Source organism: Corvus cornix, chromosome 3 (genome assembly GCF_000738735.6).
Source record: "Corvus cornix cornix isolate S_Up_H32 chromosome 3, ASM73873v5, whole genome shotgun sequence".
NCBI classification, from domain to species: Eukaryota; Metazoa; Chordata; class Aves; order Passeriformes; family Corvidae; genus Corvus; species Corvus cornix.
In genome coordinates this window covers 96,884,329-96,900,065 of record NC_047056.1, presented here as the reverse complement: position 1 = coordinate 96,900,065, position 15,737 = coordinate 96,884,329, and positions in this window count along the sequence as shown.

The window sequence follows — 15,737 nt, the reverse complement described above, 5'->3', positions numbered from 1 at the left end:
TGGCATCGAGGCTGAGTGCAGAGTGACAGATTTTACTCTGTGTCATGGGCAGTCATCAAGAGCTCTCCAGAGACAAAGAAGGAGGTGCTTGCTGGGTCAGCCTGAGAGATGGCTGCATCATGCCTGAGTACGTGCTAGCTGGGGTGTTAGCGGGTGTGATGCTGCAGCATGTTGGCTTTCCTGACATCACAGCAGCCATGTGGGACCTGTGTACACATGGGCAGTGGGGAGGAGAGAAGCCATCTCCCATGTTACTGCACTTTTGCTGTTAACTCAGCCCTCTGAGAGTCAGTCACCTCTGTATGGGCAGTGACTGCAGCACAGTACTGGGGTCATGATGACCTGAGCTTCTCCCTCACGTCCTTGGTGCTTTGTCAATGTGTACCTAGAGCATCACTCACAGCAGACCCACGTGTCTGCTCTTGTGACCACTTTCTGGGAGACAGCTGCCTGTTTATTTCTATTGCTTTGTTTGCCTCCACGGTCTGGATTTATTGACCCAGGTGAAAAACATCCCAAACCACACCTTTTCATATTATGCTCATTTTGACTTTAAGCCAGGCACTTAGCCAGTGCAGGCAGGCAGGTCTGGAAGGACAGGAGGTACTGAGAGCAGCAATCAAGGGGACCCATGGGGAAACAAAGCAGCTCCAGGCAGTGCCCACCTACCTCCAGGTTGTTTCATCAGCCCTAGATTAGCAGCAGAGAAGTTATTTTGTCTACCTGGAGACATGGATTGATGTGCCTCAAGGGATGTACTGCAGGAGAGAAGTTCGAGATTACTTACCTCTGACTGTTTCTGTGATAAAGTGCTGCAGAATCAGGGTGGTGGCTGACTAAAAAACATGGCAATTCAAGAGATCTTCTGGACAGTTGCAAAAATTCACATGGTTATCTGTGTCTGAAGAGGGGCAACTTACTTTACAAGGAAAGCATTGAATTAAAAGCTGCTAGGAACCAAATCCACTTGCTACCTACATAGTAGACAGACAGAAATGCAGAGATACTTGTTCTGCCTAAAGGGTAAACACAAGGCTCTCATCTCTGGAAGGTGCAAATCTTAAAAGTAGTTAGTTGGTGGAGGAGATGCTGGGAAACCCACATGTAAATACTGCTATTGGCATCCTAAATACACATTTTATACCTGTGATATTAACATTGACATAAGTGAGCTACAAACAAAATCAGAGCCTGCCTTACTGTGATAGTGACAGTTTCATATTATCTGTTTTCTTCAATTTGAACACACAGGTCAGCTGGACTTCCCAGTCCATTCCTATGTACTTTCTAATTTGACAAGAAAATTATTCAGTTGAATAAAAATATATGATTTTATGTAAAATATATTATTTTATCTCTCTTGCTTGACAGTGCTTATTTAGATAGCTATAGACTTTTGGATCCAGCAGATTTGGAAAAAGAAGAGCTGACCATGAAAAGCTACCATTTCACCACAAAAATCTTCAGGTTTTCTTTGTAGGCAACAAACGACCCTGTGTGGACGATAACTGTTCTACAGATGTAGCTCTGCATTGTCCTCTTAGGCAGCCTCCCTTCCTAGGTGTGATTGTAGGTTAACATGCTTCTGTGAAGTCTGGCTTGGGCTGCCAGGTCTTTGATTAGAAAGAACTTGAAGGATTGAACTGGATCAATAGAGTCAGTTTTAATTAGGATGTAACAGTGAGTGTCAAAAGCTGCCAGACTCTGACTCAAACAGAATAAGAAAGGATCAGGAACCAGCCTCAAAGGTGAGTAAAGAAATGAGTCTGTAGTAGATGGTGATTTTGAGGGAAATGAGAACATCACTGCTAAGGTTTAGGAAGAGCCAAAGAGCAGGAAAGTAGGCAGCATGCAGTCTGGGATCTTGGCATAAAAATGGCAATAAACATTTTTCCCAAGTTGTTGTGTAGATGTTGAGTGTATTACTGGTGAAATCAGTTGCACCTCAGCCTGGATCCTTTTCTTGGAGCAGAGTGGCTGCCTTCAAGTTATATTAATCTAAAAAGACAGAAACATTAGATAGTGCCAGAACATGAACTGAATTTTGATAAGTGTTTGCTTTTAAAAGGTTATACAGAATTTGATTGCAATCAGCAGCTCAGGGCATGCTAGTCATTTTCAGACTCCTTCCATATGCTTTGATATTTGGCTATAGGTACCTGCACAGTCAGAATTTTAGTAAGTAATTCAGATGTTCATACACAACTTTTCAGAGCCTGATTTCAGTCCTTGATTTCAATCTCCTTGATTAAAGTTCAGGTATTTCACTAGTCATTAACCCAGTTCTCTAGTAATTCCAAAGCTTTGCCTTTTGGCATATTTCTCTGGCTATGATGTGGCTTTTCTGATAGAAAATTCTTGCAACCCTTCGTAAAATGTATGTTCCAATATTAACCCATGCTTCATTTTTGTTATGTTGAAACAGAATCTGTCAGAAGTGTACTTGGAATATTATTTCTTTTAACAAATATTTTAATTTCTTTTAATGATAAAGCTTTTAGTCTACATGGCAGTATTGGGATCTTATTTACCTAATGTTCTGTTATCCATTAAAGTTCTGCCAGAATAAACCACATCTTTATTTGCCATTATTAGTAAGTATTGAAAATTAGATCAGCGTCTAGGTGCTTGCCCCAATAAGAAAATAAATAAACGAGTATTATAATTAATCAAAAGGCAAATACCTTCAAGAGGTTGGGAATTTTGTTATCTTACTTTACAAAATATAAGAGAAATCAAGTAACCTGATGGGCTCCCAGCCAAATGGTTATCATATTATAACCACATGGGTCAGATTGTTTGCCTAATCACTTTATATTCAAACATACATACACAGAATAAAAATTTTCAGTTTAGAGGAAAATGTAGTATCTTAAATGTCTCAGAATAGTCTTTATTTATCCATTTTAATGTAGGTGGTATTTTATGATATATTTTTATATTTGACTGTGGACATGTGTCTTTTCATTAGCTGCAACTATGTTGCCTTGAGGAAGTTCTTGATCTTTAGCTTATTCTCAAACACTTATCGCTGCCACTCTTGGTGACTGCAACTTCCAATCTGCTGGCAGAGCTACTTGTGAAACTCTACCCATTTCAGTCAAACTAGGTTAGCAAAGACCTAATATTTAAACTCTGACAAGCCTAATGAATTAGATTACCTTGAAGGGAGAAGCAAAGTAACTGTATTGAAAATATCCATCTGTCCCTGTCTTGCCAAAAATTTCTGAATCCCTCAACCAGACCAGACAGAGAGCCTGAAGAGACAAGCTTTGTGAAATTCTTTGGCCAGATACTAGTTCGTTTATAATCTCACGGTTTTTCTCTGCTGACTTGCAAGAAAAGGAAAAGTTTAACAGTATGGTTAAGTGAAATATGAAGAACACTTTTTCACATTTACATGGTGGAGGGGAACAGTAGTGAACCACGTAATGGAATAACAGCAAATGGAAAAAGCTTCACATAAGCTTAACTCCATCCAGTTAGTTTCTGGTAACAACAGTGAGCCAGATACAATAGTAGCAGGTATAAGAACAAAGTTATCTCCAGAACAGGAGGAGCAGAAAGAGAATTATCATCCATTTAGCAGAAGAAAAAAAAAAGGTTTTCTTCTTGGAAAAAAAAAATATAGCAAAGGAAAAGCCAATAGGAGGAAAAGTAGCATCAGTATGAATGCTTGAAGCAAGAGCTCCACCCAGGAAGTTAACAATGTGCAATGCCTGGTATCATAGGCTTAAACTTCTCAGAAGGCTGCAGGAGCCTGCCTATGGGAGCTCACCTCTGCACAAGCCCTTGGGGGTTTTTCCAGCAATAATATGTTCTGAGTTTTCCCTCTAAATTTTCAAACAATAAGCATAGCAGGGGAAAAAGGCAGCAAACAGCTGTTGCAGCATGGCAGATGTTTTTTTTTTTTATTATTCCGAATGATAATGGCAAACGGCTAAATCCTGCCCCTTTTCACACCATTGTCTGTATCCCATTGGAATCATCTCAGTACTATGAATGAAACTTAATTCTTTTCCAAATTAGCAGAATTTATTTTGTGGTGTTAGCAAAACAGAAGAGAGGTAAACAGGGTTTATGAGAGGAAGGGAAGAGTAGGCTGAGAAACCACAGGGCAGGGACTGGCAAAAAGAGCAAGCAAGCAAGCACGCAAGCAAATTGGACTAGGACCAACAGTATCCTCAGTGCTATGCAAATTGGAGAAACTCAGCACTAACAAAATGGACAAAGTACAAGAAATCTAGTGCTCTGTGACAGGCCATTTAGCTGACTGAATATAGCACATTTTAGGTTAGTTCCCTGTAATTATAATTATTATTTCATAAGAGGAACTGTAACTTTGATGCTGCATTAAGCATTTTATATAATGTTATACTGTTACAGCAACATACATGTGCTTTATAAAGTTTTACACATTCACCAAGATCTCACCCAGGTGAGGGGTCAGATGAGGTGTGGACCAGATGCTGGCTGAGGTCAGAATTTTGCAGTCAGGATGGGAGCTGTTGAGCTGGAAGAAGGGAGCAGGGAAGAAGCAAGCAAAGGGTGAAACCTGGGCTAGTTGGTGGAGGCCACCATGATTGTGCAAGAACCATAAGTACAGGAAATGTATGGAGAAGGGGAAATGTATGCACAAACTGCTGCAGTAGAGCCCACCACTGCAGGACTCCTTGGGTGAAATTTTGAAGACATGGAGTTTACCCTTGAATTCAAAGTAGCAAGAATGTCCCCCTTTCCTATTGACACTACTTTGTTTGCCTGCTAAAAGAGAAGTGCTGTTAGGTTTTGCTAAATTTTTTATTTCTATTTTTCAAATCTTCAGTGAATTATAAAAACAGACAATAATTTTTTAATTGAAAGCACATGAAATTATTGACTGATTATGTATGGATCACACCCTTTATGAAAGCTAAGAACTGAAAAGCAAAGAAATGAGTATAATAAATCCTTACACTTTGCCCATTTTAAACAAATGCATTACTTCTATAAAGTGGAAAAGCATTAATTCTCCATTGCAAAAAAAATTCTGTCTTGTGAACAGTAGGCTTTTAGTACACAATTTTCATTTTTCCATCTGATATTTTTAAGTAAAAACATTGATAAAGAAGCCTCCATTAGTAAGCTTTGTTTAAATAATTTCATTCTTTCAGAATTATTTTTGATCTTAAACTAACAGAAAGACCGTGATAACAGAATGAGCCAGGTCATTAGCAAGAATAGGTAGAAACAGATGTTTCATCTGAGAATCAGTTTTTGTCACTTACACTGTCCTTTTTAAACTAGAAGTTTTTCAGAAATAAAGAAGCTAATCTTGAAGTATTAGACAGTTTGTTTCAAGAGATTATTTGAATTGGCTTTTTACTTTTGTCTGAGCTAAGAATTTTGATACCCAAGGTTATATCAAAACATAGCTGTCTTAAGTATGAATGTATGTCTGTAATGCTGTGATTACCTGTAAGACCCCCCACATTTTTGTCTTGTCTGACAAATCCCTCTCCTAACCCAGGAAAAAGAAAATTTTGCAAAATCTTAACTGTCGCTTAAATATAAATTTTTCATTTTTGTGATTACTAATGGGAACAAAATGTTGTGTTGTTTAAACAAATCCCTGGGGACTGAGATAAAATCCTTCCAAAAGGATACGAATTGTTCCTGTTAATCTCAATGGCATCTTAACTGTGATATAAAGTAAACTGAGTACTGCTGTTTAGCCTTTCTTACATAAGAAAAAAGTTAAAAAGTGTCTATCAACCAAATTGATAGGGATAAAGTGAAAAATGAACAAAATGAACAATTATGCTACTACCTGTGGAATTTGTCTACACATGGTTTCAGCATACAAGACAACAATAAAGAACAAAAGAGGATTAAAAATTGAGATACACTTATATAAAAAAGAAAAGTTGCCACTGACACAAATGTGAGACAGAAAAATACAAATCACATAGTTATCTAGCAGAAGGACTTTACATTTCTTTTTCAAGTTCTTTTGATTCTTGAAGTATTAGCCAAGATCAATACAGGTTGCATAGGTGAGTATACCTGTAAGTGAAAATTCAGACTATACCTCTAAAAAGTAAGAGAACTAAAGGAAATGGAGGTTAACCTATCCCAGTATTTAAATCCCAAAAAATTCTGATGACAGCCTTTAACTACCAGAATTTCTCAACTGAAAGGTGAACAAGTATCTTCACAGAACCTAAGAAGCTACTCTGTCTTTAGGGTGGAATTTGCTTAGTAAGCTTGACTACATAAGTGTTGCCCAGAATGATTTCCTATTTGTAATCTTTGCCAAGAGTTTTTGATTAAAATCCTGTGGACCTCATTAGCAATAGAAAAACATATCAGCTTTTGCAATATAGAAAATTATAAAACTTTCGTGTAAACTAATGTGAAATCTTTCCAGATTAAAGAAAGGATCTTCTTGATGTGTATAAATTCTTTAGGCTGTATATTAGGAAAACGTTCTTCATCCAGAGGGTGGTTGGGCACTGGAACAGGCTCCCCAGGAAAGTGGTCACAGCACCAAGCCTGACAGAGCTCAAGAAGCATTTGGACAATGCTCTTAGGCACATGGTGTGACTCTTGGGACTGTCCTGTGCTAGACCAGGAGTTGGACTTCAATGATCCTGGTGGGTCCTTTCCAACTGAGGATATTCTATGATTCTAAGATTTTATGATTCATTCAAACCTGATGACATAACAAAATTTTCAAGGCAATGACTCTTTCCTGCAATTAAGAACTCAAGGTCTGAATCCAGATTCTCTGTTTGGTACTGCTATTACGGTAATAAGGTATTTTAAAAACTTACTAAAAATAAAATTAACAATACAGTGAAGTAATTTATTGAAATACTGTCCTGCAGGCCCCACCTCCTTGTACATGGAGGATAGATCTTTTCAGATTGTCTACCTACTTGTGTCACAATATACATTAAGGTGAATAAAAACAGTCTTGAGACTACAGGAAGCCCATGGTATCTCCAGGTTTCCAGAGCATTTAGAAGTTACAGCCCTTTGTACTTTACCTCTGCCCTTGTGATTGACATTTCATTAATGCAACAGGACTTATATTGTGGTGTATTTTATGTTAGAAGAGTATCATTTTGCATCATTTCAAATGAAAGGATACGTCTTTGTGTCACATGTATTGAAATTTAGAGGACTTCTTAATTTTGGAAAGACCTCAGAGATAACCTACAAGTAGGGAGATGGATGTCAACACTGAGCTTGCTCACTGATAACTTCTGAGCATCCACCTCTAATCATGAAATTCAACATGCTGAATTAAGTGCCCAACTCCCCAAGGCTGAGAATTTCTGTTCTCTGGGAGTTGATATGAAACAGCTGAATATAAAGAGTTCCTTCAGTTCAATGAAAGCCAGCTCTACACCCAGTGGGAGCAGCAAAGAAAAGGTCTCTGAATCTGGTTCCTAAATTAGGTTTTGGATGCAAACATCTGTGATGGACCAGTGATCTCCTGTTTGTCTCACATTCAGGTTACCACAGGTGGAAAAGCAGAGACTCCAGTTACATTATGTTACTGCATATGATTTGGAAAGCAGCCTCAGAATCTGCAAAATTCAAGGTAACTGTATAAGACTGAAACCATTTGTAACGAAAAAAATGATTGGTTTTGAGGATCTGCCACAGAAGCAATATATTTCACCCCACAGATCCATATACTGCATATAGATATACTGAATACTAGTGCCTCATGTTGATAATTTCTCCAGATGCTTTGACAACCCCCAGGGTGCTAATAATTCCACCCTAGGATTCAAAGAACTGGGATGAGATTTAATATTCCACCTTGCTCCTTTGAAATTGTTACTCTGCTATTTCCTAGATTTGGTTGCCTTTTCTTTTCCTCATTAACCCTTGGTCTGTGCTGGTGTATCACTTCCACTGGCAATTCAATGCCAGAGGATTCCCCATTGTCAAAACTACTCATCTAAAGTAAATGGAAATCATTTCCCTCATACAGAATGTGTTTAAATGTAGAGATATTGATTATCACGGTTTCAAGATCGATGGAATAAGACAGAAGAACAGAGACTGAGAGAAAATAGTTGGAAAAAAGGCATTTAATGCTCTACACATTTATTTTCAAAATATTCTGATCACCCCATATATATCAATAATTTTGAGAAATTGATTTCATTGCTTCTGAACTTTCCATTGTCAGCTCTTCAGTGGATAGAACATAGAGGTCTAGAAACAAATGTGATTTTCAATGCAATCACAATATATAACCAGCATCTCTTTGTTTTCAGATTGAATTGTGTTCCAAGGACAATTAGGAGTTCTCTGGGCCTCAAAGCATCATGCCTATATTGGCAATTAACTCACCTTCCTTTTAGAGGATCAAGCACTTTATCTATTTTCGTGGCCTTGAGAGAATACAGTCTGTATGTCAGAGTCATTGAGAAGAAGTATAAAACATGCTCTTTCCTTCACTCCTTAAAAATCTCTTGTATCTCCACAAATCAGTTTCTTTTGAGGCCTTTTACACTAAACAAACAATTGCTGTCCATCTTTTGGACTTGCGGTATCCATCTGGAGGTGTGGGTAATTCTAGATGGATTCGGTGTCTTCAGATAAAAAAAAAAGTTTCCACATCTTTTAGATTACATGCATCTAAAAAACCTCCTTTGCTAAGGATCCAAAACCTTCCCAGTACTTCTAATCTTCAATCATTTTAAAACTGGAAAAGCTCCTTCCTAGATCGGAAGTGCTGAATACATCACAGTGCTTGTTGCTGCACAGTTATTTTGCCCATTAGACTGGCAGCACAGCATGGCACAGAAAATCGGGTGCTAATCTTTCCCACAGGGGTGAGACTGTAAGCATATAACTGAACTGGGTGAACATTTCAGCTCTAGATCCTCTTTGTTGAGCAGAACCATGTCCTGTGAACAATATTCTGATAATCTGGTGCTGCTTTTGCAATTTTGTGCCACAACCTTATAGATAAATTTACTCTAGCCCTAGCAATTTTAGTACTGAAGGCAATTCAAGCTGGTTTGGTAATGTCAGCTGCTAAAAATCACAGGTACTCTCTGAACTACTTCATAAAACTCTGGTCTCTTTTCAGGAGGTTGTGCCACCAGTGTTCAACTTGGCACAGCAATGGGAATTCAGATCTGCTTGAGCTTGGCGCCAGAGCCAAGGTGGCTTTGTGTCTTGGAGCAAAAGCGATGTCAAGGCAGGTGTCCTAGCTCTGCCTGTGGATGAGGTTGAAATCCCTTTTCCAGCAAGTAATTGTAGGTGTAATTGCAAGGGGGGGTTGTAAAAATACAATCCCCCCTTGCCTTAGCAAGAGATATATAACCATGTGCTGCTGAAGAAAGGAACATGTCAAATGACAATGTGCTATGAGACAGATTGATCTATCCACGTATCTGTACATGATTGATTTATCCATATGTATTTTTTCCCCCTCTGTGACCATTATGCTCCAGGCAGCCATGGCACCTTTCTTTTCTAGGAGTGCTAACTATCCAGTTTTCTCTCCATCAGGATTAACAGCCTGCCTGTGAGCAGTTTTTGATCTTTCACAGGTGCTAACTACCCTTTACCTCTCAAGTTGCTCAGCTGATCAGCATTTTTGTGAGACCTTCCGAAGTCACTGCATTCTTGAGAGCTCCTGTATTTTCCCTAGCTGGTTTTAAATTAAAAAAAAAAAAAAAGAAAACCACGTTCCTTCTCTTCCCCTCGACTCTCAGATGGGCAGGGTGTATGGATCAGAGAGGCAGCCAGGGAGCAGGTGGGGATGGAATGCACTGGAGGACGTGCTGGGGATGTGCTGAGGATGTGCTGGGAATGCGCTGGGGATGCCCCAGGGATGCTCTGGGGACGCGCTGAGGGATGCGCTGGGGATGCGCTGGGGATGCGCTGGGGATGTGCTGGGAATGCGCTGGGATGTGCTGGGAATGCGCTGGGAATGCGCTGGGGGTGCACTGGCGATGCCCAGGGGATGCAGATCCGGCTGCGCAGCTCCGGGCTGGGGCTCTGCCCTCCAGCGCCGGGCTACCTGTCACTTCCAATGACTTCTCGTGCAGCTGTTTCCGTGCCGGAGCAGCATGGCCTGCAGGTGGCCTGGTAGCTGTCTCCCGAGCTGCCGGGGAGCTGCCGCTGTGTGTGACCTGAATGGCAGCGCTGGCTGCGGGTCCTGCTTTGCATGCAGCGTGCGTGAGCAGCAGGCTCAGAGCAGCCCTGCTGATATGGCTATTGTATAGCAGTTATTGCTTCAACACATTTAGACACAGCACCTCTGTAATTTGTCTCGACGTGATATCATCTTTTGTCTCAGCAAACTGACCCTTTTATCTGTCTTAGTTCTGCTTTCTCCAGCTCTTTCCATTCCGTGCCAGCAGTGACAACAGGCAACAGCAGAGGAGGGAAGAAATAGCATATTCAGGTGGTGATAGCAGATATAATAACTGAATTCAAAGTTATTCACTGTCTTGAGGTGTTTGTGGATTTCTTGTTGTTTTGTTTGGTTTGGGGTTTTTTTTTGTGGTTTTTTTTTTTTTTTTTTTTTTTTTTAGTTGAAGCGTATATCCATGTGTGAGGAATTCTGCCAGTATTACATTACTCTTCTTGCTTAATTCAGCTATTTGAAAATTACAGTGAATCTCAGTTAGGAGATGCCATATAGGGGCTAGATTATAGTTCCTTTTCTAAAGCAGCACTTTGCAAAATAGTTGCTCTTTTAAATATTTGGGTTTAGTTCTCATTGTTGCTTTGCACTTATAGCTAAAAATGCTGGGACTGATACAAGCGGTGTCTGTTCCTGAATAGGATTTTCTATCCCCTTCTGCTCATGCCCTGCTCAAGTACATCCTACTCTTCCCCAAAACAGAAGTCAATGGAGAGCAGCAGAGACTGACTGTCATGCTGAGGAATTTCCTTTTGCAGTAAGGATAGTTTATTGTGTCCATGTCAATGCAAAGATTGCAAAGATGCAACAACTTCAGTCGTCTCTGCTTCCCTCTCCTGTTGGCCCTGACGATACTATGTGGGAAATGAGAAGAGTTCAAGAAACCAAAAGAGGCTTTCATAATAGCAATTGAAAGGAGTTTTATTTAGCAACTAAATCATGTAACACAGTAGATAAATAAAGTGTAATGCAATACAGGTTTGATATAAAGAATTAATATGCAACAGTGCTAAAAAAATAAATACCAATAATGATAATGTGAAAACAATAGAGAAAAAAAATTAAAAAACAGAGGCAGATACTGAAGAATGAAATTAAGATTATTTCAAAAAAACTAAGAAAGAAATTGCTCATTTGCATGGTCACCTAACTTGTGTTCAGAAAGAAAATTTCAAGGAAAGGTTGAACATGGAACGCTAATACCCTTTTCAGTTATCTTGGTCAATAAACAGAACTTTTCAATCTATACAAATTAGTTGGACATAATCAATCCATGTTATCTCAGATGAGGAATGACAAAAAAATTCTTTGTTGGCCACTTGCCAACCAAGCTGCCTCTTTTTTGCCCAAAGTTCCACTTCATCTCTGTCTTGCACCTCTGACATTTTCTAATCCTATAACTTAGCTTAATGCTAAATTGACCTAAACTGCCTTTAATATCAGCTCATGTGTATTAAACCACTATTCATATACTTACCCTGTTATATCTCGTGGTTATCATACGTGATGTCCTATATTATCGGAGATTAAATACTATACCTAGAGCAACTAAAAGAGTTAGGATTAAATGATAAGTCTTTACTGTTCCACAAAGATGGTTTTAGGATTTAGGTTGGAAGTAGTATAATAATAATAATAATAATAATAATAATAATATCACAGATTTTTATCACTTCAGTTTTGGGGTTTTTCCCTTCCACTATAAATTGGTAGTTTGCAGACAGAATCTTAAAAGCAGTACCACAGGTTCTTGTGGCACATTCTTCCTCCTTTTTTAATGAGGGTCTACAAGACGTGTCAAAGCAGTTATCAGAAGGTTACAATTGTGTCAAGGGAGTGGTCTTGAACAGTTTAATGGACCTTATTTCTTTCAACCATTCCCCAATACAGTAGGGGCTGAAATTAATATGATAATGGCTCAAATAAACAGGATTACTGTGATAAAAAGAATTATGAATATTATACATAAAACTGTTAAGGGCTAATATGTCCAAATATTCATTTCAGGGGCTTGGAGGGGGAAGCCTTTTTTCCCCCCACCTTTCTTCTCTCACTTTCTCTGTCTCTACCTGTTTATTTCCACTGTATCAGAGAAATCTGTATTTCCATAGTTAAGCTTAAGTAGTGTTTTTCAGCCCATTTTCTAATCAGGGGATGAAATTCTGATTGTCTCTAGGCAATGTTGTGCTGGGGTGTGTGATTGCCAGAGTCTAAAGCCAAACTGGAAATTGTGGAAAAATAATATAAACTGGAAAAAAACCCACCTAATTCCTAGCCCCCAAAAGCTGCATAACCACAGGAAAAAAAAAATTATTGACATTTGCAGATCTAAATGTAACTGAATCTTATGCATTCATTTTATGTATTAATTTTAAATATTGCATGCACTTGGAAAATTTGAGGCTGATAGAGGAAAAATACCGTGCTGGTATTTCGGGATGAGAAAGCGTGTCTGAGTGGCAGCAGCAAGTGGGTCACGGGCAGGCAGAGTTCAATAAACAAAAGCATATGTGCCCTGCAGTGCCTCTTGCCTTTCCCCGGAGCAGAGTCTGGGTAGCGAACCTTGGCGGCGCAGCGCCGGGCCGGGGGTGAGCACTCCTGACCTTTATCAGAGCAGAAAGCTGCTGGCATCGGGCACCTCCGAGGCTGCGAGATGCCCTCTTGCACCTACTTCTGGCGCTGCTGGAAGGGGGAGGCGGTGGGGACCAAGAGTGTCATCCCAGCCCCTGCTCTGCAGGATGATGGGGAAGAGGCTGCAGTTTCCCCCTTCTCTTCGGGTCTGCTTCAGCTCTTCAGTGCCTTTTGGAAGGATTTGCCTGAATTTGTTTAAACAGCGACTCTCCTAAGGGGACCCCAGCTGGGGAGGAGCAAAGGTGCTGGCATCACCTGTCTCCAGGCTCCTGTCCTGGATGTGACAAGTATTTCTATACCTCTCCTGCGGCTATATTGCTAAAAGCTTTAAGACTGATGCATAAAACTATGTTCTGCCACCACATATTATGGCACATATTACATATATGGATTTGTAGTGTGGACAGGATCATGGTGGAGATTTTTTAATGAACAAAATACTGCGGTAAGGTGGATGATAAATGCAATTTCTTCTGTATCTGCAATTTTTCACAAAAATATGTAAGCATACTGGTGCATATACATTTAGTTAAACAAATAATAATTTGTTAATAATAATATGCCTTTATGGGCATATTTAAATTAATTAATGATCACATTTTTCCCCCTAATTCAATTATGAACAAGTATCAGTTTTTAAAGGTAGAGAAATCATTGGGTCCTCTGGTTTTCCATACAGCATGACTCTAGAGGCTTCAGCCAAAAATTCCCATACCCAGGCTAAACCTAGAGCATCCTTTTGAGGAGAGAGCTTTTCAGAATTTTCAAACAGTATAGATCCAGTATGTCCCTTGCTTATTTTCACTGTTGCTGGGGTAGTCACATTTTCATTCTGGCATTACCCAGTTTGCTTTCAGGCATTCGTTATGCCAAGTGTGGTGGAAAACGCTTCTCCCCCGCCTCCTAAAGTTTTCCATTAAATCTCTGTAAACCATATGTAAACCAGTTTAATCTAATTGGCATAACCATTTCAGCAGAAATCAGACTAATGTGTCTACCCAAGGAGTGTAGCTGAATCCAAACAGTCTGCATTACCAGGCGTGTCATTGTGCTGGCTTTTTGGTGGTTCAGCAAGGTGCTGAGGAGTCAGAGCTCAGCCTCTCGGTGCCCATCTGGCAGTGTCCGGTGCCCTCCTGGTCTGTCTGCCTCCTCCTAGCCCAGCTGTGCAGGGGTTTTACCAGGGATTGAGGAGAGACACAGGGGTTGAGGGGAGACGTGTCCTTCCCTGCAGGAGAATATGCAGAGAAAGAGTTACTGGAGTTGAAGTGCTGTAACTCATTAGCTGCCATAATTCAATTTAGTTTCTGAACTCTGCTACAGTCTCCCCTGAGAAAGGTGTGTTTTTAACCATGCTGCCATTCTTTTGTAGACATACAAATTGTAAATTAATATCCATCAATTGTCTGGTGTTAGATTCTTCACTTACAATTACTTAACTGGATGAAATGAGTCCATATGAGGCGTACCTCATCTCTACTGAGATGGTAATACATTAAAAACATTGTTTATTTTGGGAAGGCAAAGGTTAACTTTAATTTATAAAATACTCTATTTTAACAAAATGTGTTTATAGAAAAGACTTGTGCAGAGGAATTTCTTGCCTATATAGACAAGAATGTAAATGGTTTTTTATGAATGAAAAAACCCCCAAACACCTAAAATTAAAAAACACCTACAAATCAATGAATGAGCAAGTGTTAAAAACAAATGTCCATGAACTGCAGAACTGGTTTTTATGGCTCAGTCCCCGACTATCTTTAATTTTCTCCCTGCTGGGAATCACATCACCATAACAGAGCTGGCAGAAGAGATCACGTGTCAACGCTTCAGCTGCTGCGGGGAAAGTCTGGTGTGGGAGCTGAGATTCCCTGTCTCTCCCCATGCAAGCTGGGCTGGCCAAGGCACTCATGTCCTCCTTTCCTGCTTGTTCTGGTGCCAGAGAGGTAACCTCTGCAAAAGGTGAAACACACAGCTGGGGGAATAACCATAGGAACCATCAGAGTTCTTCTGTGGAAACCTTTCTTTCTCCCATGCTGAAAATCATTTTCAGCAAGAAAAGGATATTTTTAAACTTCATATTTACATTAGATATTGTCCTGGCATATAAAGCTAGGGAAATTACTAATTTAATTAACAAAAGTTGGACTACTAACAAGCAGAACTGCTTTTAGTTCCTGAACTCAAAACTCTTAAACTATAGTCAATATTTATATGTCAGCTAACATTTTGGTCACAGAGATCTCTGTTAAAGGTTCTCCTAAGACACAGCTTTAAAAATGTAGCTGAGATGTAAGTTGTCACTGCCTCTATCACAAGTCGAATATATAGGTTTTTTTAATCTGAACTCAATTAAACACCATCATCTTATATATGATGATTAACAGTCGAGGATCTATCCTTTTCTGCATTCTTTGAAGAAACAGATGGGCATCATTTAATTCATGCTTTTTCTGGCATTTTTCTTCAAACTTTATCTAATGCTTCATTTTAATGCTGTGTAAAAAAACCTCAGTCTCCCTTCAGAGCACTGTTATTCTGACCATGGTATTTGTACTACGACAAAAGCTTTTTTCATTCTCTCATATTCCCTCTATACTCTCTTCCTCCTTCCTCCCCATTAGCCCTGAGCTGCTTCACCCCCCTCTGCCCCATTCCAGATCCCTGAGCTTTTATAGACATGCTGCTAGTATTTCTCTCATACTTTTGAATCCTCTCAACATGTGGTCCTCAACATCCAGCTTGTCCTGTGTTCAGTGTCTCCCATCTTAGGCCAAACCTTGCTGCTCTTTCTCATTTAGGGCCTGTGGAGGAGACCAGCACAATCTAACATGGCAAAGTTCGTAATTCCTACCTCTCAGCTGTCCTGAGCTGTGCCGTCCTGCCCACCTCACCTGGCAGCATTGCACTGTGTTGTCACTGCTCACTGCCACGCAGCACC